We start from the raw sequence: 23,183 nt of genomic DNA, 5'->3' as shown, positions 1-23,183 counted from the left end.
CCTTCCTTCCTTCCTTCCTTCCTTCCTTCCTTCCTTCCTTCCTTCCTTCCTTCCTTCCTTCCTTCCTTCCTTCCTTCCTTCTTTCCTTCCTTTTCCACAATGGCAAACCCATCCAGTTCCACCACAGGGTACCTGTGTCCTTCTGACACCTCTGTGTCAAGGATATGCACCCAACACCTCTTTCCTGAAAACTTGACAAAGTATAAGTGGGTTTTCATAAAAATAGTAAATGCTTAATACTGGAACGGGCTGTCTCCCATCTGTCCCCTTTAAAACTGCATGTGTTTCATCAGAGCAGGAGGTAATGCAGTAAAGCAGATATCTACTTTTCTAATAAAGAAAATAGACTAGTTGTTCTTAGAATTACTGTTTGTATTTAAATCTGAAATCACTATCTTTTGTAGAAATATTATTTCAGATGAGAAAAACTTGGAAAATGAATTAAAAAAGAAAGTGATAATTTTAATAGAGGAAAGTTTGGGCATCATATTAAACAAAACCTGTAATAATATATATAAGTAGGTAGTATATGGATAATTATCCATGTCTTTAACCACCATTTTAGAGCATCCTGGTACACTAATTTTTATATAAATGAATGTTTATGATTATCATTTATTCCAAACTTATATATTTCGAAAGGTTACATAATTCTTTCCTTCTTGTTTTAAAATCACATTTAATATGAGAATGCTTCTGCACAGGTCTCTCCTCTCTCCTACTTGTCTCTCTTTCAATTACTGTGGTGGAAATGCTGAACTATTGTAGTGGTGGAATTGAAATTCCTAAAACAGAATGTGCCAAGAACACCTTTTTCAGAAGCACAAAGGTCTCTTTTGTCGTGAGCCATGATAAAATATTTTTTTCTGTTGTCCAAACATCTCCCTGGGGACAGTCTTCAAGTGTAAACAATTTTTGTTCACTCTCAACACAGCTTTTTAACCTGGAAACTCCTGCTTTTGGTATCCTCCTGCAATTTCTTCTGACCCAGCCTTCTGCTGATAATGTATCCTCAGTGTTGGAACTGAACGGACAAGAGCAAGCACCTCTTTCAAACACTAACCAACATCTTTCAGCTCTAAATTGAAACTAGCAGAGCGGGCTAGTTTCAGACTCTCCCATGTTAATCACATATTATAAATAGCTACAAAACAAGAGTTCTATGAAAAACGTATGTATTTTTTCTTGTCTTTGGTTTTCTCATTCTCTGACCACTCTTTTTTAAAATTCTCCAGGTGACACATGAGGTTTAAGCTTAGAAAATGTTTGATGTCAGCTCACGGAAAAACAGGACTATAAATGTAACTCCAATTGTCCTGCCTGTTTTTGTCAGTAGAAATCATATAAGATGATTTTTTTCTGGTATGTTCTGTTGTGGTAAGCAGCAGCAAGCTTGGATGCTCAAATCGCTGCTCAGATTGGCTGGCTTTCAATGTAAAGGCATCAGATGAAGTTATTGAATTTAGACCTTTTCTTTTTTTTTTTTTTTTTGGTAAGAGGTCATGGAGTTGATTGTCTCAGGCCCTTGGCCAGCTTTGATGTGAGGTGCAGTGTTTCAGTGACCTCAAGTTAGGGATAACTTAGTGGCCCCAAACTCAACTGTGGTTAAACATGAGCACAAATGAAGTGGAGATTTGCTTTGTGCCAGACGAGGTTACTTTCAAGTATACCCACAAGCTCATAGAAAATTGATGTCTTTGGTTTACTGCAAATATGTAATGGTATAAAAAGAAACAATATTCCAAGCAAAAGAATATTTAATGCTTACCCACTCACATACCTTGACCCTGTGTTTCCAGTCTGCAGAACAGATCAGACGGTACTTGTATAAATATTGGTGAATGGTGCATGGAAGGATTGGGACATGCTGCCAGCTTATTTTTTAACAAATTAAAATGTTTCTGCCCTACTTATATCTGTTCTCCATTTTCGTTTTTTATTTTCCTTGAATAAGTCACTGATGTCAACTCTATGGAGCATTAGATCATGTATAAAATGCATGTACCTAACGTTGGTTAGAGACACTTCTTTTTTTTTGTTTTTGCTGGGTATTTATTTAGAAGGAAGTTACATATAAACGACCAGCAGTTCTTAAATGACTGAAGCATTCAGCTGCTGTGTCTTGGAGAACAGACGGTTTTGTCTGTGACTAGTGAAGGATACTATCCTATACTTTTGATTTTCAATCCAAAGCCAGTGGAAAACGTTAGCTTACATAAAAAACGATGGCAAGAAAGGAATTGCTTAAATGTTCCTAAGTACTGTCATCAGTAAATTATACCAAATTGAGCACATCAGACAGAGGAGTACAAGGGGCTTCTGTGATGGTGCAGAAGAAGGAAGTTAGTGCAGACAGATATGTGTAACCCGCTTGGCAGTCAACTCTATTCCTTGAGTTAGGTCTAAGCTTTCAAACAAGGATGGTCTACTTCTCTCTGCTGCTGCATGCTGTGGGTAGCTAGCTGACCAGCATGCCCCAAAACCGCTGCGATGTTCATCGGTTGGGTTTCATTTTTAATACTTTGGCTAAGTTTCACCACAGTTATGAAGATTTCCTTGAGGACTAAAGTGAACAGCAAACTGAAAAGGTGGGCTTTAGTCTAAGAAGCAGTAGCAACCTGAAAGCTACAGATGGCTTCCTATGCATCTGCCATAGGAGAAAAAGAAGTTTTTGGATAGCAGCTCTCCAAAATAATAGCAAAAAGCTATGAAACTGTCAGTGCAACTCCTGAACATCAAACCAGTATTGAAATGGTAAGTGTTCACTATAACAGGTAATGGGAACATTACATCTGGACTTCTTCAGGATGAGTCACACACATTTCCTCTTTTCTAATTCTGCAGAGACTTGGCAATTCTGTGTGATGAAATCCAAATACTGGCTGTGGTTATAGGCCTGAGCAAAACACAGAGCAGATGAAGAGATACAGGTCAGTATGTGCATCTATAGCTGTTTGCCAAGATGACACCGATCCAGAGGAATGTTTGAATATCATCCAGAAATTGTCATTTTCAAATATACATCCACTGAGACAACTCAAGAAAATACACACCTGGTTTTTACTTAACCAATTGCAGATGAGATACCAGCTGAAGTGTCCAGGAGCATTGGAATTTTTTTAGACAAGTCAATGCTTTTCCTAAAATATCTGGAGATATGGGGTGCAACAGGCTATATTTTCTGTCTTGTTCTGAAAGGCTCTGCTCTAAGAAAGAGGAGAGTACAAAATGACTTCAGTGTTAGCATTTTGATGAATGGACACTTTTTTCTTTTTCACTTGGTTGCTTTTGATTTTCTTACATAACTAACAGACAAATGTGAAAAATGAGTTCTGTAAAGAATATATTCCTTGTAACCAGAAGATCCTTTTCTTAGACAATGCTGAAGGTTTCTAATCCATTTGTTAATAGTGCAAGATTGTGCCCTCCATGCTGACTGACTTTAAAAAGAGGTGGATGGGAAATAAAACAATGTGTACTAAGAAAAATATTTCTACCCTGATCCATGGGAATGTTCTAATTCCTAGGATCTGTTTTTTATAAGGTATTTGATGTTTGGTCTAAATTTTGACTTTTTTTTTATTGTTGTCATTATTTCTATTTGTTTTCTCCTTACTGTCCTAACTTGTTCTTCTTCGAGCCCTTTATTCCTAGCAGATGATCTTAACCAATTGACACATGTCCCCTCAGTCATTGCTTAGTTAAGCTGTACACACAGCAGTTACTCCTTTCAATTTGTCCTCAGCACAAACCTCTCCACAGATACTTAATATTTTTTTTTCCAAGGCTTCCAGTTTGTCTACATTTCTGCGGAGCTGACTGAAGTATTCTGGGAGTGGCAACTTGGTTTAAAAAACATAGCTAAATAAATAAAAACACAAGCTTTCCTAAATTAAAGCTATTTATTATTTGCAATGTGGTGGCTTATGGCACCTCATTGTTCTAGTTTGCTGCCTAACAAAAAGAGGGCTTGTGCTGTAAGGAGCTTATTGCTTCTGTGAGGAATATCTTGAAAAATAAAATCAGACAAACAAAACCAACAAATTATTCTACAGTCCAAAGTAACCACTCCTAAAATTAGGTGGGTACCTGGCAGCCTTCAACCAGCCTCTTCTTGGCTGGTTTTCATACTCACTGCAATCCTGACTGTCTTTTCTATGAATTCACTCTGTAACTGCAAGCGTATGCTCTACGCTGCAGTTTGGCTGAGCCGACCTCTCCTGTGGCTTTGCCTCATTTTGGGAGCCTCCATTTGTTTCCAAGCTCACAGCAGCTTCTTGTTGCGGCCGGTTGCGATGAGCACCGCGCTGGAGGCACTTTGTGCAGGGCAGCCTGCAGACGCTTTCCAGACCATCAAGAAGACGGCAGACAGCAGTTTTGAGCGAACTGTGGTCTTGTACTTGGAAATGGGGGAACACGGAAACCCCAGGGAAGACACAACCAAGGAAATAGCAGCATCCAGCTTGTCCCTGCAAGACCCCTGGAGAGCGGTGATGGCTGCTCCTCTCTGATGGGGAGGAGAACAATGGTTACTGTTTTGGGAAGGGCTACCTCATTGGGGCCAGCAATATCTGCCTCCTTTAGAGGCTTCAGACCTTCCCCTGGCATTGGAGCCCTGGAACAGGCTGCCCAGAGAGGTTGTGGAGTCTCCTTCTCTGGAGATCTTTAAAACCCGCTTGGACACAGCCCTGTGCCCCGTGCTCTAGGTGACCCTGCGTGTGCAGAGGGGTTGGACTAGATGACCTCTGAGGTCCCTTCCAACCTTAAGCATTCTATGATTCTATGATTCTATGATTGCCCCGGTGTCCTGGCCCCATGGACGAGGGCCAGGCAGGTGATGGAGATGCAGATTTTTCACCAATCTGGGACATATTTTGAGCTGTAACTGAGGACTGCAGAGAGTGCCTGTGCCCATGAAGTCCAGCCTATGCCAAGTAGAAGGGCTTTCAGGCTCTCCCTGTTGTGCTGTGTTCCATGTGGAAATGATAAGGCAGAGATTTGAGGAGGAATGAGTGCAGAAGAGGCTGTAAATGGAAGCGGTGATCTAGCTTAAAGTCCATTTAAAGGAAGTACTGATAAACACCCAATGCAATAGAAAAGGCTAGAAAAGGTGAGACACTTTTCAGGAATAAATCCTTCTGTCACTGAAACCACTTATATGTGCGTGGGCAAATATCACAGTTACCTGCTGCACAAAGCCTAACTATGATTGGTAGGGCCCCTGGAGAAAGAAAACGGTTGTTTGATGTTACTGAGCAGTAAGTCAGTCTTTATCTACCAAATGTACCTAGAGCAAGGGTCTTTGATGCTACACATACAGCAGTTGTGCCGTCTGTATGTGCAGCATACTCTTTTTGAGAGTTCGGAGGTTGCTGTTGCACAGCTCATGTTGCTGGTAATTGCTTCCTCTGGTGGGAATGGTGAGATGGGCGTTCGCACCCACGTAACGCTGCAATTTCAGCTCTGAGTTGAAAAAGGCACAGGAGAATACGGAGAAACAAAGGAACAATTTTCTCTGGCATTTTGCTGTCACCCTCCATTGCATGTCTGGGAGAAGTAAATAAGGCATGATGCATTTATATTGAAAACAGTCTGGGTGAAATTGGAGACTTTCAGCTGCAAATATTGAAGTAGGAATGATTCTTTAAATTTTTGGTCACTTGCAAATGCAGGACTCTATCTGCTTTCAGTTCTAAAGCTGCTTCAACCTTCAGCTTCGTTTGGTTCAGTTTGTTCAGCCTTCAGCAATGTGGCTCCCAGATGTATTTTCCGGTATTTCATTTATAACTGTAAGGAATCTACAGCATCCAGTCACCCCTGTGTCTGTCTTTTTTTTCCTGGCATTGAAGTTCTTTGAACAGGACATTCTTATTAACATCAACAGTCAAAAATGAAATAAAACTAAAGAAAAAAAAAAAACTGTCAGGTTTTCATTCTCACCAGACAGATTTTTAAGGTAGAACTTCAACAAATGCCCTTACAAAAATGTTTGCTAGTGAGGGTTTGGGCTTTGTTTGCCAGTATGCCAGAACAGCTTTCAGCTGACAACTTATGTTCATATGCAGTGAGTCTTTTGAGATTTCAGCTTTGTGACTGTAGCGGTGTTGTGGCTTAGTTTTGGCATACAAGTGATTTATTTTGTTATATCAAGCTCTGCAGTTGAGGAAAAAAAGTTGGAGAAAGACTTGTATGCCTGAAAGCTTGTCTGCTATATGGACTTGAAGGACATTATCTCTTTTGACCAATCATGCCTTCCCTTATAAGTATGTGGCTGGTTTAATATCTTCAACTAGAGCTGGATAAATGGTTTCCAAAGAAATCTGGGCACACGATATAGTCTTTGCTAAATTATGTAAAGACGCTTTTTTAAAAGAAATGATTTCCTCTCTAAGTTTATCTGACAGACACACAAAAATGCTTTTTATCATATGTATTTCTAGGCCATTTTTAAAGCATGCAGAATTTGTTTTAATACATTTTCATAGGCAATGAAAAAAAAATGCAGGCAATCTTTTTGTCTAAGTCATTTTGAAAAGGTGTCACTATGTCTGACTTCAAAGTGTCTGGTAAATCTAGATCAGAAGGGGAATGAATTTGGAATATTAGATCATACATCTCATAAAGCAATGGACAAAATCAAAAAGGGTGTTTGACTAGAAATTCAGAAAAATAAAGGTCATGCAGGACTGTTGGAGCTTTTTTCTGTCTCCTTTTTTTCAGCTGATTTTGTTTTTACAAGATGTTCCTATACCTCCTTTCACAATGAGAGAATAACTTCAGCACACTTGGGTTTTGCAGACTGCATTTTCAGACTTAACAATTGGCCCCTAAAAGGGATTTATGAATTTTGTTGCAAGCAGCTGGTCTGATCTTTGCTTGCGCACAGTTTTAATTATAGAATCTAAAAATTGATTTTAACTCCAAGGCATAGGGTATAATATCCCTTCCAAAAATTTCTTATTAGTGATGATATCCCATTATATGATTCTTCTTTATGCCTCAACTCCCCATTACTTGTGATAATATGTTCCTTATTTTAATCCTGTGCTTTAGGGAAAAGCACTGTCTTTAATTTCTTTGGATATTTAGCTGTATTTTATCTCACTGACACCAGAGTTAAAGGCAGAGAGATTCTCTGAGCTAGCTTTTTTTAGAATATACAATATTTTATATTCTTCTGTTGAATCTCAAACTACCTAACACCCTTCCAATGTCTGCAGTTAGCAATTCCAGTCCTTTTAAAGTGGTTGACATAAGAAGCTCTACTTGCTGGTTCCAGCTCTACCCTGCAAGGCCCTGGTTAATTCTCTATTCCTCTCCTTCCTTATAAAGCTTAATATTTACTTTGCTTTTGGCTCCCATTGAATATAGAAGTTTTCTCCAGGTTCTCTTAACAGTGTCTTGCAACCTGTCTCCTCGAAAGGAAATGGTTGTTGTCAGGACCTTCTCAGGTGTAAAACTAGCTTATATTTTCCCATTCAAAAAGGTACTTTTTCAGTTTTATATTTATTCTTACCACTATGTTGCTGGCATGTCTGAACTCATGTTCTGCTTTGGTTTGGACCAAGCCCTAAACAACCATAACATCTGTTAGCATTCTCCCACCTCACCACCTTTTTATACATATATTTATTTAGCAGTGTAGCAATTCAAGGCTCCATAGATAAAGCTGCATGGAGAATTCATCATTTAATCCTATCCTCCATTTAGAAGCTCATTTCTGATCAAGTAGCAATCCTTTGCCTTTCCCCCCTGAGCACTTAACTTTTGAATGGCTCCTTGAAAAGACCTTGCAGGTTGTGTCTCTGATGCGTGTCGAGGCAGGGCCACAGCAAGCTTCAAGAAAACACGATTTTCACACATATATACACACATATATGTGGTCTTCAAAAGGGCTGGAAATTCAACAGATGTTGTTCCAGATTTTCCCAGCAGTCAGCTAAAAATCACGTACAAAAGCTGTCAAAAACTCAGTTTAAGATTATGTAACAATATAGCGTATAGCATTTCAATTCTCAGGGAAATAATGAGCTGCAAATACTAAAGCCTTTTCAGGAACCTTTTAAACCTACAGCCAGCTTTGAGTAGCCACATCCTGGTATCCCTCCTTTAGTAATTCCTCCTTCTGTGTGTTCTGTCTTGACTGCTAACACAGGCAATTTTCACACTCAGATGCCTCTTTTCTCCACTGTTATTTCTGATATAAATATTTGTAAAATTTTAAGCATTTTTTTTTTTAATTGGAAGGTACCATGGCAGGTTTTCACAAGGTTTCTAGTTCTGTAGCCTCAAATCAGTATTGTACCATAGGGGTAACGTAACCGATCTGACTCAATTGTCTTTGTGGGAATGTTGCAGCCATTCTGAATCTGAATATTTTCATTTTTTATAATGTGTGTTGTTTTTGGTTTGTATATATGTGTGAAAAGGCTCCCTTTCTATAGGGAGGAGAGGAAGAGAGTGAGAGGTTTTTTTTTTATCTGCTTTTAGTTAAGCTTTCAAATGCTGTTAAAATATAAAGTACTCTCCAAGGCATTGCTCAATGTATTATAATCTCTAATCATCTGTGCTACAGTTTTCACAGAAGTGTTAAAACCATTTAACCACCACTTTGCTGGCAAGATTATCGGGAGAGTCTTTTAAAGAATGGAACTTTTCATAAACTACAAATCCAAGACATTTGTGAGGCTTTTACAAAACTTGGCATTTAAATGTCTGTGTTAAGTCCAAGAGTAATTTTCAGATCTGCAGTATATAAAATTGGTGCTCTTGTTCCTTGTAAATATCAGCACTGAAATGGTACTTGAAAAGTCAATTGTCTGTAACATAATTAGTGAAGGAAATTATTTGGTATTAGGTTTGCAGAAGAAAAGGTTTGCTGAGGAGAAAAGGTCTCCATGCTTATGTTTTCCTTCCAAATTGCATACGAAATTGAAAATTAGTATCTCTTACCAATAATTCATGCATTTATGAATATTTTTAATAAAGATATCTACTCTAGAACAAAAATTACCTTAATCCAGGGCAAATGTGGATATATATAGAACAAAGCATGACATTTTACCTGATTGGTATGCCAGAATTTTCAATTTCAAGTGCAGAGAAGAGGAGGACAGTGAGGTACATAAGTTTTCAAAGTGAAATGATGCCAAATGGACATTTCTCAGATTTTTTTCCTCCTGGTAAGGGTTCAGACTTTAAAAAAATAAATAAATATTATGCATGTATAATATGTATTTTAAACTGACCTGAGTTTTCAGAGAGATTCTGATTTGGAGCTTCAGATGCATTTCAATTCACTTCCTTTCCTCCCCAACTCTTCTTTTTAATGTGAAAAATGGAGATTGAGCCTATTTCTGATTTTGCTTAACTGTGGCAAATCTTGAATCATTTAACTCCATCCAGTGAAAACAAGTATATATGAGATCAGAATTTAGGCCTGTTTTTATTGGACACATACCTGGCACAGGAAGAATATGTGTAAACACTGCTGTCACTCTAACTTTAGGTGGAGCAAAGAGTTTTACCTTAGTGAACTTATATACATAGAGCAACAAGGCCTTTGCTTTTCAAATTCCATGAATATCACTCAATCTGTGGAACTGGGTAAAAGCCACTGGAATCTCATTCTTGCCGTTTGATCAATGCCAGATAAGAGATATAGACCCATTTTCACTGAAGCTTTTGTGAGAAAGGTTTTTTCTCAACCATAACCATGCATTCAGTGAAGTCAATGTTAAAATTACAGTAACACCTCAGGGAGTGAGAGAAGTTACTGGATGCTTCCAAGTTAGTGGATGCTGTCTGAATTTGATAAGTGTGAAGAGTTTGACACTTTAATGGCTTTAGGATTTCACTGTGAGATTGTTGCTAAATCTTGTATTGTATTCACATGTCCTGGTAATAAATCATTACACCTCACTTGCGCACCTGGTTTCTTTTCTCCTGACACTTCCAGGTGCAGGGAACACGTTTGTAATTATATTCTATGACTTAATGGTGGCAAAAGTGGAGCTCAGTGAATCTGCTCTTGCATAAAAATCTGTGGCAGAACGAAAAGTTGAACCCAGTTCCCTGCATCCTACCTTGGAGTTTGCATCACAAGATCAACGTGCCTCTCTGCAGGTATTTTCAGTGCTTTGTGTCTCTAGTCGGATTAGTCTCAGAATTTGAGCACTGTAATTATCTAAGATAAAATCACTAAAAAAATATATTTTTTTGCCTTCATCTTGTTTGGTGGAGGTAGCTTGACAATTCTGAGACTGTCATATAAATGTCAATATACAGCTTGACATGCTTCAATTTAGAGGTCTGCACAACTGTATACTTGACAGCCATCAGAGAGATTAAGAGGCTGTTCATAGTTTTACTTCAATATTCCTCTATGGATGAGGAGTGTGAAAGAAGCCACCATATGTATGTGACAGTAATGAATGAAGCAGCCTCTTTCCACATCAGTGAAATGTGAGAAATTTTCTCAATTTAAAGACATTTTCATCTCTTCATCCCTATTTCATCCCCTATTGTACTGATCCAAGATGATGAAAAATCTCTTGTCTTTCCTAGAGGCCAAAAGTTAGGTCTTCAAATAAGAAATTTATCTACAGGATGCAATAATAGTATTTGATATTGATAGTAGACTTTATCTGAAAGTTATATTGTGCTTTGCAAGCATTCATCTTAGAATGTCTCTTTTAAAGAGAGACACTAAATTTAACACAGTTTCAGAAGAATATTAACATTTTAACCTATGGTGTAACATAATGCTAATAATGGAGAAACAGGTAATCTCTTACTTTTAAAAAAAGTATATCAGAATATTAATCATTCTTACAAAACAGATCCGAGCATTTCATACAAGTATTGTTAGTCACAGAAAGGTGAATGTTGGCAGGTGCTTTTTCCATTCATATTCTTCATCTCTGCTATAGTTCTTTCTCCCTTAAAATAGGATTTAGAATCGTCAGCTGTAAACATATCGTATGCGTATCAGGACACCATGGATGCAACTTCTCATAGCACAAGCACGGCTTAACGTACCGCATGAAGGTTGCATGAGGCAGCTATAGCAGGTTTACCTCATTTTTCACATCCTAATTTCACTTGCTACTAAAGATTTTTCAACAACTTGAAATAGCAGATTCAGTATGTGAAATATATATCCCCATATTCCTCAGGCTCTTCTTAGATATACACCTCTGTCTGGCTTTACAGCTTTCAACTGGGGCATGAAATACCTGTTGACTCAAGTAGGTGATAGTCAGAATGAATATATCCTGCTGATGGGGCAGAGCTTAGCACATATGCATGCAAAGGCAAATACAATTCCAGTTACTGCATGTCTGCACATCTGACGGGCTCCTGTGCTGTTTTTATATTTATCTAAAATAATGGCTACATGATCTTTTGCAAGCAGATGTGAGCTTGCTCTGTCCTTACTCTGAGCTGACTGGAAGTCATATAGCAAACTAGTATGGCATTAGGCCTAAACTAATACACCCTGCTTCTCAGCTGAACTTTATTAGCTTGGGCATGATGCCCTGCTATCCACAGCTGTAGGCTTCTTGTTGGCTTGGAGGATAGGCAGAACAAGCTCATGTCTCTTTATATGTTAGAGCTATAAAGTTTCACTGGTTATGAATATTGCTAGCTTTATAAATTTGAGTGTTTCATCATTCTATGCTCAAAACAAGGAACAGGGTGGGTTGTCTGTCCTTCTGTCTATCCTTCTAACTGCCTGGTGCCTCAATGTTAGCATGCTCCATGGTGTTCCAAAGGAAATATTCCCATGGCAAATCAGACGGTGGTGCAATTACACTTGCCCTCACCTTTGCTACAATTATTTCCCTGAATGAGAAGAGATTGCCTTTGAGCAAGTGCATGTTTTTAGCACTGTGAGCACCGCATTAGTTGGCTTGCATACTGCTTGCTTTTGTTCTGATAGCCAGAACAGGATCTTAGAAAAGGATGGTATTTTGAAGATCATATTTTCTGCCTATTAAGGTGATGTAGAGATTTTCCAATGGCAGTTGCTGGAATTCCTAACACCCGCTTTTTATAATCCCGGGGGGAAAACGTGACTGTGTTGCATCATTTATTGTTTTGGGGGGGAGAGAGAGAGAGAAGGGACCACGTAACACTAGTGAAAAGGTTATGCCAAGAGATGGGAAAACATCTCCTTTATCTATAAAGCAATGAAAAACTGTCTTCTAACTATGCAATTTTATAATTCCCAGGAAATCCAAAGCAAAACCCCCCACACCTTACAAAAAATTGCCCAGAAGAAGCAGAAGAGTGAAAAGGTTATCTTGTATTTGGATTGTGATAGATAAAAAATGGTGGAAAAAAAGAAGTATTAAGAATCATTTTTTAATCTGGAGGAAATTTTATGAATGCTTTATTTTCTACACAATGGTTTGTACATTATTTTTACATGTTGTGGATGGATGGACGGGATAGGGAAGATTCTCTTCATTTCTCATTCTTGTTTTATTTTGTTGCTGTTGTAAAGGGCCACATAGGCAGGCCCTCCATCTTTCCATTCTTGAAGGATCTTGCTGAATATTTCCTTTCTGATGTAGTCACATAAGCCTCTGTTCCATCAAACTTGCCTTCATAGCATTGCGAGATGCTGCTACAAACAAATAATTTATAATTTCAAAAAAAGCAAGGCAGTAAACAGATGATGATGAACTGAATTCAGCTCGCTCTCTTTCCTTCTGATCCAGTCATGGGTTGATGGGAGCACATTTTGGAAACCAACCAAAAGATGGAAGCAACAATGTATATCAGCGTATATCAATGTATATCAATGTATAATGCTCATAACTAGGTTCATAGCTCACTATTCAGAGGTGATCCCTCCTTTTGCACCATTTTTTTCCCTTTCCTAGTTTGGTCATGGTTTCTGGCTAAACATGAAAGCTGATTTTAGAAAAAGAGAATAAAACTCTAAAATTGGTTTAGAAATCCATGAACTTGAAGATGAACACTCATTAAAGTGCGAGGTTAGCAATCTTCTTCCCTACTTTCATTACTGAAACAATAGCAGAGCTGGGGCACCGGCCCTTATCTTTATCCTGTAAGTCCTATAATCCTGTGATGTTTCTCTTATAGAATCCTTAAGGTTGGAAGGGACCTTTAGAGATGATCTAGTCCAACCCCCCTGCACACATAGGGTCACCTAGAGCACGTAGCACGGGATGGCATCCAAGCAAGTTTTGTATAGTGCAAGTGAAGTTAATTAAAAGAAAAAGGAGTTCCCTCTTGGTGAAAAAATACCACATGCAAAGTTTGAGTTTCTTCTCTATTGGATTGAAACAGACTCAAAAGAGTTCCTGGAGGAAAACCATGAATTAGTTTTAACAGGGATTTTGAAAACACTCAATCAGTTTAAACTGGGTCTTGAACCTGGGATTTCTTCCCTCTATGGAGGGCCCTGGTAACTCAGTTGATTTGAATAGCAGGGGGTGGTCTTGCTCCATCCACAAAATGATAATTTCTGACTTTTGCTTCTGTGAATGTGCTCCTTTATAAAATATATTTGACCTCTCTCAAGTCACTGTTTTGGACAGTTTAAATTAATAAAGAACTAAGTGTATGCCAAACATGCTCAATGGCTTCTTTGTTCTGAAAATAACTGTAAAATGTCTAATAATCGACCAAACCTATATTAGGCACTGTTACAGGGTCAGGGTAATGGACATATGTACATGAACTCGGGAGATGTTTTTTCCATCTACCTTTCCCTTTGATCACAGGTGTGTTCTGTCATTCCACTTGAGTAACCAAACCGATTACCTTCTAAAATGAAAAATGGCTTGAAAGTTGATATAAAAGACACAGTGTTCAGGCCAAAATGAGGAGAGAAAGGAGAGAGGTAGTTATAAATTACACTGATTTTATATTGTGACAGTGGCGGCACAAATTCTTACAAAGCAGATAATCTTTCCTCCTTTTTCAGCTGGCCAATGAGGTGCACGGTTTTGGCCAGAAGCAGGAAAATACTACAAAGAATGTGTCAGACTCTAGTTTGCCAAATTAAACATCAGCAAAACGAAAATATCTGCTATCTTGATTCCTACAGTATGCAGACAGTGGTGTCACCTCTGGAGGCAAAGACCTAGATTCATGGATATACATGAGTTTTCCTTCAAGGAACACAGAAAAAAACATTTCAAGATTACACAGCTCTGCATTGCTGATGATTTCAGGGAACAGTAATCATGTAGATATTGAGTGGGTCTTCTTCCTTACTCTTCTAGTGGAGCAGAAGATGATACTGCTCTAAGCCATATGAGAGCTATATTCTGCAACTCTCCTGTCTTGTGCATTGGAATTGATTTTTTTTTTTAAATTATTTATTTTTAGATGTAAGATCCTGCAGAAGATCCTGAATTCCCATCATGAATTTGATAATTTCTATATACTCATACATAACAGTTGTGACAGTTGTTAATCATAGAAGGGAGCTGTAAAAGTGGTAAGTTTTGGAAAAGTTGGCTGACCAGCCTTAAGGAGATGTAACATCTTGAAATATTTACTAAAGAGTTATAGCTGACTGTGGGAATATGTTTTATGAATACAGAGAAATAAAAATGACACTAGAGTTATCAAACATACAGGAAGAGCACGCTGAGAGAAACCTGATTGAACAATCAGGTGTGAGACGTAATATCCTTGGTAGGTGTCTTTTTTCCTGGAGTAGTTAGGGCTAGTCTGAATTTTTTGAGTTTTAAAAATCTTTTGGAACTTACGCTTACTGCAGTGGCTTTTTATATTGAGACTTATATTGAGATTAAAATTTGGAGTAATACAGAAACTTAAGCAGTCTCAATATCTGAAAAGATGTCAAAGCCTTTTTCATTTGGCTAAATTTTTGGGTCAGTATGGGTGCCTCAGTTATAATATACACTGTAATTCTCAAGGCAAACATTGGGGATCAGCATGGTTTACTTGATTGCAAACTGTGAAGCTCTCCCACCTTATATACAGTACAGGCTTTGCATATTCAGAGAAACAAGCTAGCTTCAATTCACTGTTTGCAGAAAGCAATGGTAAATCACCTTTTCAGCAAGACTAGTATATAAATCAATGAACAGTATATTCCTTTGAGACTCTCAAGCCTGCACAGAAAAGCAACTCTAAAAACTAGATTAACAGGGATACTGATTTATGGTTGAATCAAACAGCCAAATTCCATTTTCAGAGACTTGAAATACTAGATTTATGCAGCTTATCTAGGTGACAATCTTATGACTTTCCACTAGTGCTGTTTACTCATTTCTTGTAGGTATGCAAGAGCTGAAAGCATGCATTAGAGAGCATATGCTATATATATATATATACTACTCATGGATCACAGCTACTGCTGTGATATGCAACTAAAACAGCTACCGGGTATTGTAGAGCTATGCATGAATGCTTTTTTGCCTTCCTTTCATCTTTTGCCATGTGATTTTCATCCCTTTTATCTACTGTAGCTTATCCTTGAACATGAGCCTAGGACTCTCACAAAGCAAAAAGTTAGCACAATATTTAGGTGAACTATAGAAAAAAAATCTATTGAAATCTGTAAACTTTATTCTGTCTTGTAGATATGGCTTAAAGTACAATATATATTGTTATTGCTCTGCTACCTGCCTGTCTGGTTGCTATGATTGGCTGTTTCTTCTTATTCTACTTCCTATTAATTGATTCGTGGAGGACTAATCACTAGATAATCACACTGAGGATAAATGCTGAGTAAACAGGAAAATGAAAAAAAAACTTTATGATTAGGCTTCCTGAATTTAAATATGCTATATGTCACGGGCTGTCTGTAGGCAAAGACGTGGTAGTGGTTGCAGAGCTACAGCTGGGATAAAGAGCCTTTCACAGCAATAATATAGGGACAAACATGGGAAAGTAGCTACCACTCCAGAGAGGAGTGGGTGCTGGGGAGGATGCATGGATCTCTGCCCACCAACAGAAATCACGAGCTTTTGAAGTCATGGAGGCAATGTCACCCTCGATCTGTGTGCTGTGGATGTGTAAATAGGCAGCTGCCTTATTGGTAATATTTTTTTTTTCAAGATGAAAGTATTAAAAGCTGATGCTTATTATAACTTGCAGAACAGGGGTGGGTAAGTACAATTGCAAGCATCACTGTTAAAAAAAAAAAAAAGAAAAGAAAAAGAATATATAAAAGACAAAAGCAGAAAGCTGTTCATTATCTGGGAAGTTACTGACAATCAGTGTAAAAACTGCAGCACAGAAATGATATAGTGTCCTGACTTTGACTTTGTCCTTGATGCTAATAACTCAGCTCTTTGAATTAGGCATTAAATGAACCAATAACTTAAGGAATGAATAGAAACAATGTATCTCCAAAACATAGGATGCCATATGCCAAGATTGCAAAGATAAAGTTCACCATAAATTCAGCAGAAGCAGACTATATCGTATTAAATATGAGCAAGTTGTTATTAACTTTTAATTTAAAAGCTTTTTGGTTTCTCTCTCAGAGCAGGCAAACTAAAAGACTGCAAAATCTCTGAGAGCAGAAGAAAAATTACTTCTTTTCTTTCTGCATGTTGGTAGCCAAACTTGGAGGTAGTATGTCTTTAATTTATAGATAGAGTAACTTATCAAATAGATATCTGATTTGGGACTTAACTACCTTAATATTTGCTTAGGTAGACCTGGGCTGCAGGGCCAGTTACCCTGTCCAGAGTCATAACCTCCATCTCCCAGGGGCTGCTTTTTCATATAATCTCTATCCATGGCATGCCTACTCCTTTCTTGGTCTTCAGAAACCTAAAATGCTCACATCTTGCTATTTTATCATCATTTATCGTTACTCCAAATTCTTATTTTTAGCTGCCAGTACTGCACTGGGAAAGAAATGAAAACCTTCAGGACCTGCTTGTTAATATATAAATGACTCCTATTTTCTTCTTAAAACAAGAGTGGAAGATGGTAAGTCTGTGACTTTGGACTATACTCAGACAACATACTATGTTATTTCACTGCGGGACATACAATATGTCTCTTTTCAACAAAGCCAGGCCTGTCTCTGAAGTTTGTCAGTAGAAAGAAATATATGCCACATCAAAGGGAAGCATTTGTGATTAGTAGCCTGAACTGCCTACAGACATTGAACTTAAATGTTATCCAACACAGAGTTACCTAAGTCTACCTAGGATGCCAATGAGGTAGTTTGGGTAAGGTCTTTGCTATTGCTTTTTAGTTTTATGGAGTGATTTCTGTCTTCTTTCATCAAGATTCTTCTCTTGATGCTGGATTTGAGATATAATACCATATCAAGCTTTATTAAAATTTGCTTTCTTAAAATGTCTCCCTGACTTCAGTTGAACTGTGCAATAAGTTCAGGGCTGCATGACTTGAGCAAAAACCTCGTAAGAATTGGCCCTTTTCCTCTGTTTACATTCATTTGACTGAATTCTTATTTTTCTTTTCTATTTTCTTGTTCAGATAAAAAGCCCCTCTGAGTGCTTTGTTGTGAAGCAGCACAACTGGACAACTGCACAGCTGTTTTAACCCACTTTTCATCATGGTTCAAATGCTGAGCCCTTCCTTCTTGAAGGACCACAGTGATGTGTCACTGGTCTCAAGGTAGATGAGAGGAAAGTGAATGAAAGAACTTGTAGATAAGCAGAGGTGAAAAATTAGATATCACTTCCCAGGAGTGGGCTGAGTCTTCAGAAGTTATAAATAGCTTGTGAAAATAAAGAAGATATTTCAAATATCTCTTTCTTCAAATTCTGCCTGACCGTCACCAGGCATGCTTTATTAAAATCACTCCTCCCCATTGTCAGATTAATCTTTACAGTTGTTTTCCTGTCTAGCTTTTCTTCCTCCACCATCTCCCCTCTTTTTCTTGCCAACAGGACAATCCCCACGCTTTCTTCAGATCTTGCAGAAAGATGGGTTATCTTTGTTGTGAAGCCAAAATGTGTATGTCTTGCTGCCACTTTGATTTCTTGGCTTGGAGTGCTGGACAGAGTCAGAGGGGATGCAAGGTATATGTAGCATTTATTTTGAACCATATAACAACGATTTAAAGTAGACATGCTTGATATAAGCCAGACGTACACTAGGAAAAGTATGAGTACAGAGAACTTTAATAAAGTAGCTGCTGAGTTTTGCTTTCTGTGATCTAAAGCAAGTAATTGCACCTAGCACCTACCAAGCCTCTGAAAATTCACTCTTCTGTAGCCCTGTTCTTATATGCGTAAATCCAACCTTTTTGCAGGCAAAATTCTTCTGTTATGCATATTTTTGGGTGACTCACTTGCCATATACAATTGCTGTATCGTTGTCATACCTGAACAAGCACCAAAACTGTTTGCATGCACAAGTCATGGTCACTGTCCATTCAGTGTGGTGTGGAGGAAATAACTACACTTAGGCGAACTTGTGCTTTTCAAAGTCCTGAGCTGGCAGTTGTCTAACAGGATTAGGAAGCTCACTGAATAGCTTGTAATAGCCTTTGAAAAATCTGGGCCAACCTTGGATGCTGGCAAGTTTGTCTAGATTATTTACGGTGCTCAGTGTTTAACTTTGTCTGATAGAAAGAGGAAGGAAGCAGTCTGAATGAATGTGACACTCCCTTATTACTGAAACTTGGAAATGAATTTATGGCTCACTGTAAAATCTTTCATACTCACTGCTATTAAGTGCCAAAATCTTCAAAGGACAGTCTGGGAAGGTCATATTGTTTTTAAGGAGCTTTAATTATACAACATGCAGTTAAGTTCCTAGCAGGATTTCCAAGAAGCTTCGGTGCCTAATTTCCCCTGGAGTGCACTGGGGAAGGAGAGGTTTGGACTAGTTTTAGAAGTATCTATTCTTTGATTATTTGATTCTGCAGCATCAGTAAGTAAGCTTGGTAAGCAGAACTTTAATATGTGCAAAGTGTCCTCTTTGCTGCCATAGGAGTCAGGAAAAGCAGCAAATGAGAACAAAAAGTAAAAAAGAAAAAAAAAAAAAGAAAGTGTCTTGCCCCAGTAGTGACCGATCAACTGGGAAAAGCCCAGCTAGCTTCCAAGCTGCCCTGAACCTGGCTGGCAGTTTGGAAGCTTGCAGGAGCCGTGGAGAAGGGAACTTCATGGCATGGCTTTCCTTGTTTATTAGAGGAACAACTTGGGCTGTAATTTAACTAAAATTGCTTGCAATTCTGCAGGGCATAGCAGCTGAGCTGGGCTGGTACTTCCACTGGTCCCACTTCTATTTGCCTATGCCAGATGGACAGACGGACATGCACCTCTGAGGAGATGGATCAGTGGCTGCTGTGCTTATTTTCATGCCCTTTGCAATCATGACCCCGAGCAGGAGCTGCCGGTCGTAGGAGGAGCAGCAGGGAGCCTGGTGAGTTCTCTCTGAGCGCCCCACCACCGAGAATCCCTATTTAACACACCAGCTAAGACAGGACAAGCCTGTGCCACGCAAATCACTACAGCTGCTACCTCTCAGCTTCCAATTTCAAAGCTTGCAGCTCCCCCAAAAAGGCAGTCGCTGTTTTACTTTCAAAATCTGACAAACTCTACAATTCCCTTGGAGTTTTGGAGGTCAGGCTTTCATCCGACGCCTTAACGGATCAGGCTTCCTCCCCCATCTTTCTTCTCTGTTCTTTTCTTCTGGAGATTGTAGAAGGCTATAAAATGCTTTGATAATTAAGCAGGGAAAATTTCCACAATCCATAAAACATAAAAGGTAATGCTAAGCCCAATTTAGCTTTCAAATGCCTTTCAAATAACTTGTATTTAACACATGGTAAAGGTGCTTGGTTGGGGTTCTTGAACAAACAAATCACTGAGCTTAGTTTTAAGCGTTTTGTGTCCAGACTGGTTGTAGCCACTCTAAAGGCATTCCTTGGTTCAAGTTTCCATCGTAAACTGGAATGGGAGTGGAAGCTCGCAGAGGTAAAATAAAGAACTGACCTGAAACTTTACCCAAACCATGGACCGGACGTAAATTGTTCTTTTGAAATTTGACATTGTTTTTCTTGATTGTTTAATGATTCTTAGCCAAGAGGGGGAGAAACTTGGTAGAGAGGGGCACTTGCAAGAAACTTGGAGAGAAATTTGTAAGTCTGAAGAAATTTAGAGAAGATTTCTACTTCATGTTTTTAGACGACAGGACGGTTTTGGTGGAAAAAAAGGTTATCTCAGATTGTCAAATTAGTTTGCTCATAAATCGTAAGAAACCATTTAAAGAAAAGGTCAGTGATATCTGCTGGATTCTTCTTCAAAACCTTGAACACAGGACATATTAATAGAAATCAAGCACGGACTCCTTCAAATTTAAGCCACCATATTTCACATACTTTTACTGTGGATGGAAATGGCCATCCTGAAACATCATTTTATGGCTACCTCAATAGCTTAATTGCAGCTTGCTCTCCATTTCTTCTTTCGGCCCATTGTTTTTTATGGGCAAGGTAACAAGTTGCACTTGATGCTGGCTCATGATGGCATGTGGTCAAGTATCCACGCATTGAGGATGCGTGGGGCTGTTCTTTTTAGGCCAAGGTACCAATGGACCAGACACTGCTGGCTAAACTTCATGAGATAAGAATATTTCTGGGCTTCCTTTCTCTCCTTCCAGAGCAGTTAGAAAGGCCAATATGACTAAGAGAGCCTTTTTGCAGCCCCAGACCCCGCCTTTGTAGCAGGGAGGAAATTTACTTTACAGTAGGAATATCATTGCCAGGTTGTGATACCTGACAGAGGAGACTGGCTAACATATATAACAATTTGCTGCAGTAGTCCCACACAAGTTGATGGGTGATGGAAATTAAAGCATAAAGCTATAGGTTTTGAATCTTTGTATCTTTCAGGTGTGGGAAGCTGGGAGGTGAGGTGGTGAGGGGTGTTGAAGTGCCAATGCCAGGCCCTTAACTTGTTCCTGCACCTAGACAAACATCTAGATAGATGTTTGCAAAAGCCAGATTTCTTTGTTCCAGGTCTGGCAACAGGCATTGTCAGCAGAGGTTGATATTGTTTGCAATATATAGTTTCTCTCCCTTACATTTAGTCTTTCTGACTAATCTGTCTGCTATCATCATCCATGCTGTAACATCCCTGCCCTGATAATTCAAAGAGCAAATGCAATTACCTCTCCTGTTAAAGTTCATTTCACTATTTTAGGAAAGGTTATAGCACTGTCAGGCTTAGCTCTTGCAAGCTTTGTGAGTTAGTATTGTATAAGTTCCAAAAAAAGTTAACTTAATGGAAAGTTTAGTTATCCCAGCTTATAGTTAGACAATAATGAGTGTCCAAGATTGATTTGAGAGCTGGACATTCATTTCCTGAAGCCCTTCTAAAATTCCTATTCTAAGCAACAGTACAATGGTATTTCCTTGAAATCAACCAAAACAGTCTCTGGCACGCACAAAATATTAGTATGATACCAGTGCAATTCTCCTTCTCTCCCCCTTTTTTTTTTTAGGGTCAAGCCTCATCATTCTACTATGAAACAGCAATTGCCAACCAGATCTCCAGCTGAGTATGGTGCAATGTGCCAGCCAAACACTTTTCATAACGAATTTCTAGTGAAATGGAGCTCTGGGAAGGCTTCATATTGGGGAATGTGTGTGAGGAGTGTGAGGATGAGTTGAGACTCATTACATTTTTTTATTTAAGTGAAAGATAAACAGAAATAAAGACTGTGCTGCAGAAGCAGGTTGAGCAGTTGCAGTACAAGGGAAAGTAAGGCCCAAAACAGCCAGCAAAGCCGGCTAGTCACACTGGGTGATGCTTTCTACTTTCGTGCTCATGCACAGCCATTTCGCTAGGAGATTTTTTAGACTATTAAATGGCTGTGGGCGAAAAATGCATTGCAGATGTTTTTTTTTAATTAAAAAAGAGGGACTTTTTGCTGCAATATGTTGAAGGACTGGAGGTTAAGACCTTTCACATCCTTTAATATAAGTTATTGCTCCATCTTAAAATGAACTTCATATGCTTCCAATGATCCTGGGTCATTTCCTCTAGACAGAAATCAGCATGGTGTCTTATATTCTAAATGTAGGTAATTAAATGTAGGACCAGGCATAACACTGAAAATTCAGTGCTAGTTAACTTTAAGGAGCAAGATGGTAAAAAGATTTAATTGAACATAATATATTTGAGAAATGAGTTGAATAAAAAGGAAATTGCATTAAAATTATTTAAATTTTCTTTTGAGTTTTGTTAATAATACTCCATGGTTAAAAATCCTTAAATATTGACACACACCTATGTTGGTTTACTTTGAAATTTCACCTTTGCATGGGAGATGACCTAAGTTACACTGTCCCTGTCCAGTACAGGTTCCTTTCTGCTCTCTCAGAAGACAGTGCCAAGATTCTCCTGGATTTATATGTTGTTAAAATAAGACTGTGTTCAGCTATGTAGTTAGAAAGTGTTGAAGTGTTGCTGTGATAAATTAAACAGAAATATTAGCCCAACAGAGTGGAGATTGGGACCATCATCTGCATAAGTATCTTGCCATATATTTACAGAAGACCTAACTTCAGCCTAGAGAGGTTAATCATCAGTGAAAAATTACAGATTTCCCAAGAGGTTGATTTGGAATACCTGACTTAAGCCCTTTTTGTCCATCTCACTTTCTGTCAAAATATATCTCTATTAGGTTTTGAGGCTTAATTTCCATCCTCTCCCTTGATCTCTATCCTTGCACAGGATAGTGGTGGAACATATTAATAAATCAGCCATAACTTAGGAAGGTTAGGTAAAATTGCCAGTCTTTCTGAAGAGTTATGCATTTTCATAAACCGTGAAAATATTTTGTTTTTGTTCTTTGGTTAGATATCTGCTTCTCTGATACTCAGATAAAAAATATATATGGCTCATATGTCACTTTGCACTTTTCAATTGAGTGTTCGCATCTGCTGAAAACATAAACAGAAAGCCATTCAACAGAACCTCTGCATCACTCAGCTTTGATTAAAATCTTTGCTCTTTCCATTAAAAAAAAAGTGTTTTGTCCCTCAATGAAAAATTCTATAGAACTTTACAAAAGAAGTACAACAGCCCTTTATTTCAGGGTACTTTGAAAATCTCACTATCTCTATAATTTCCATGTAATCATGCATCCTTCCCTATTTCGCTAACAGAACCATAAAAGTGAAGATATTATTTAATACAAACTTTAAATTAGAGGAGGAATTAAAAAAA

This window comes from Nothoprocta perdicaria, unplaced genomic scaffold, assembly GCF_003342845.1.
Source record: "Nothoprocta perdicaria isolate Ctin4 unplaced genomic scaffold, notPer1 scaffold_134, whole genome shotgun sequence".
Lineage (NCBI taxonomy): Eukaryota > Metazoa > Chordata > Aves > Tinamiformes > Tinamidae > Nothoprocta > Nothoprocta perdicaria.
This window is presented reverse-complemented; position numbering follows the sequence as displayed.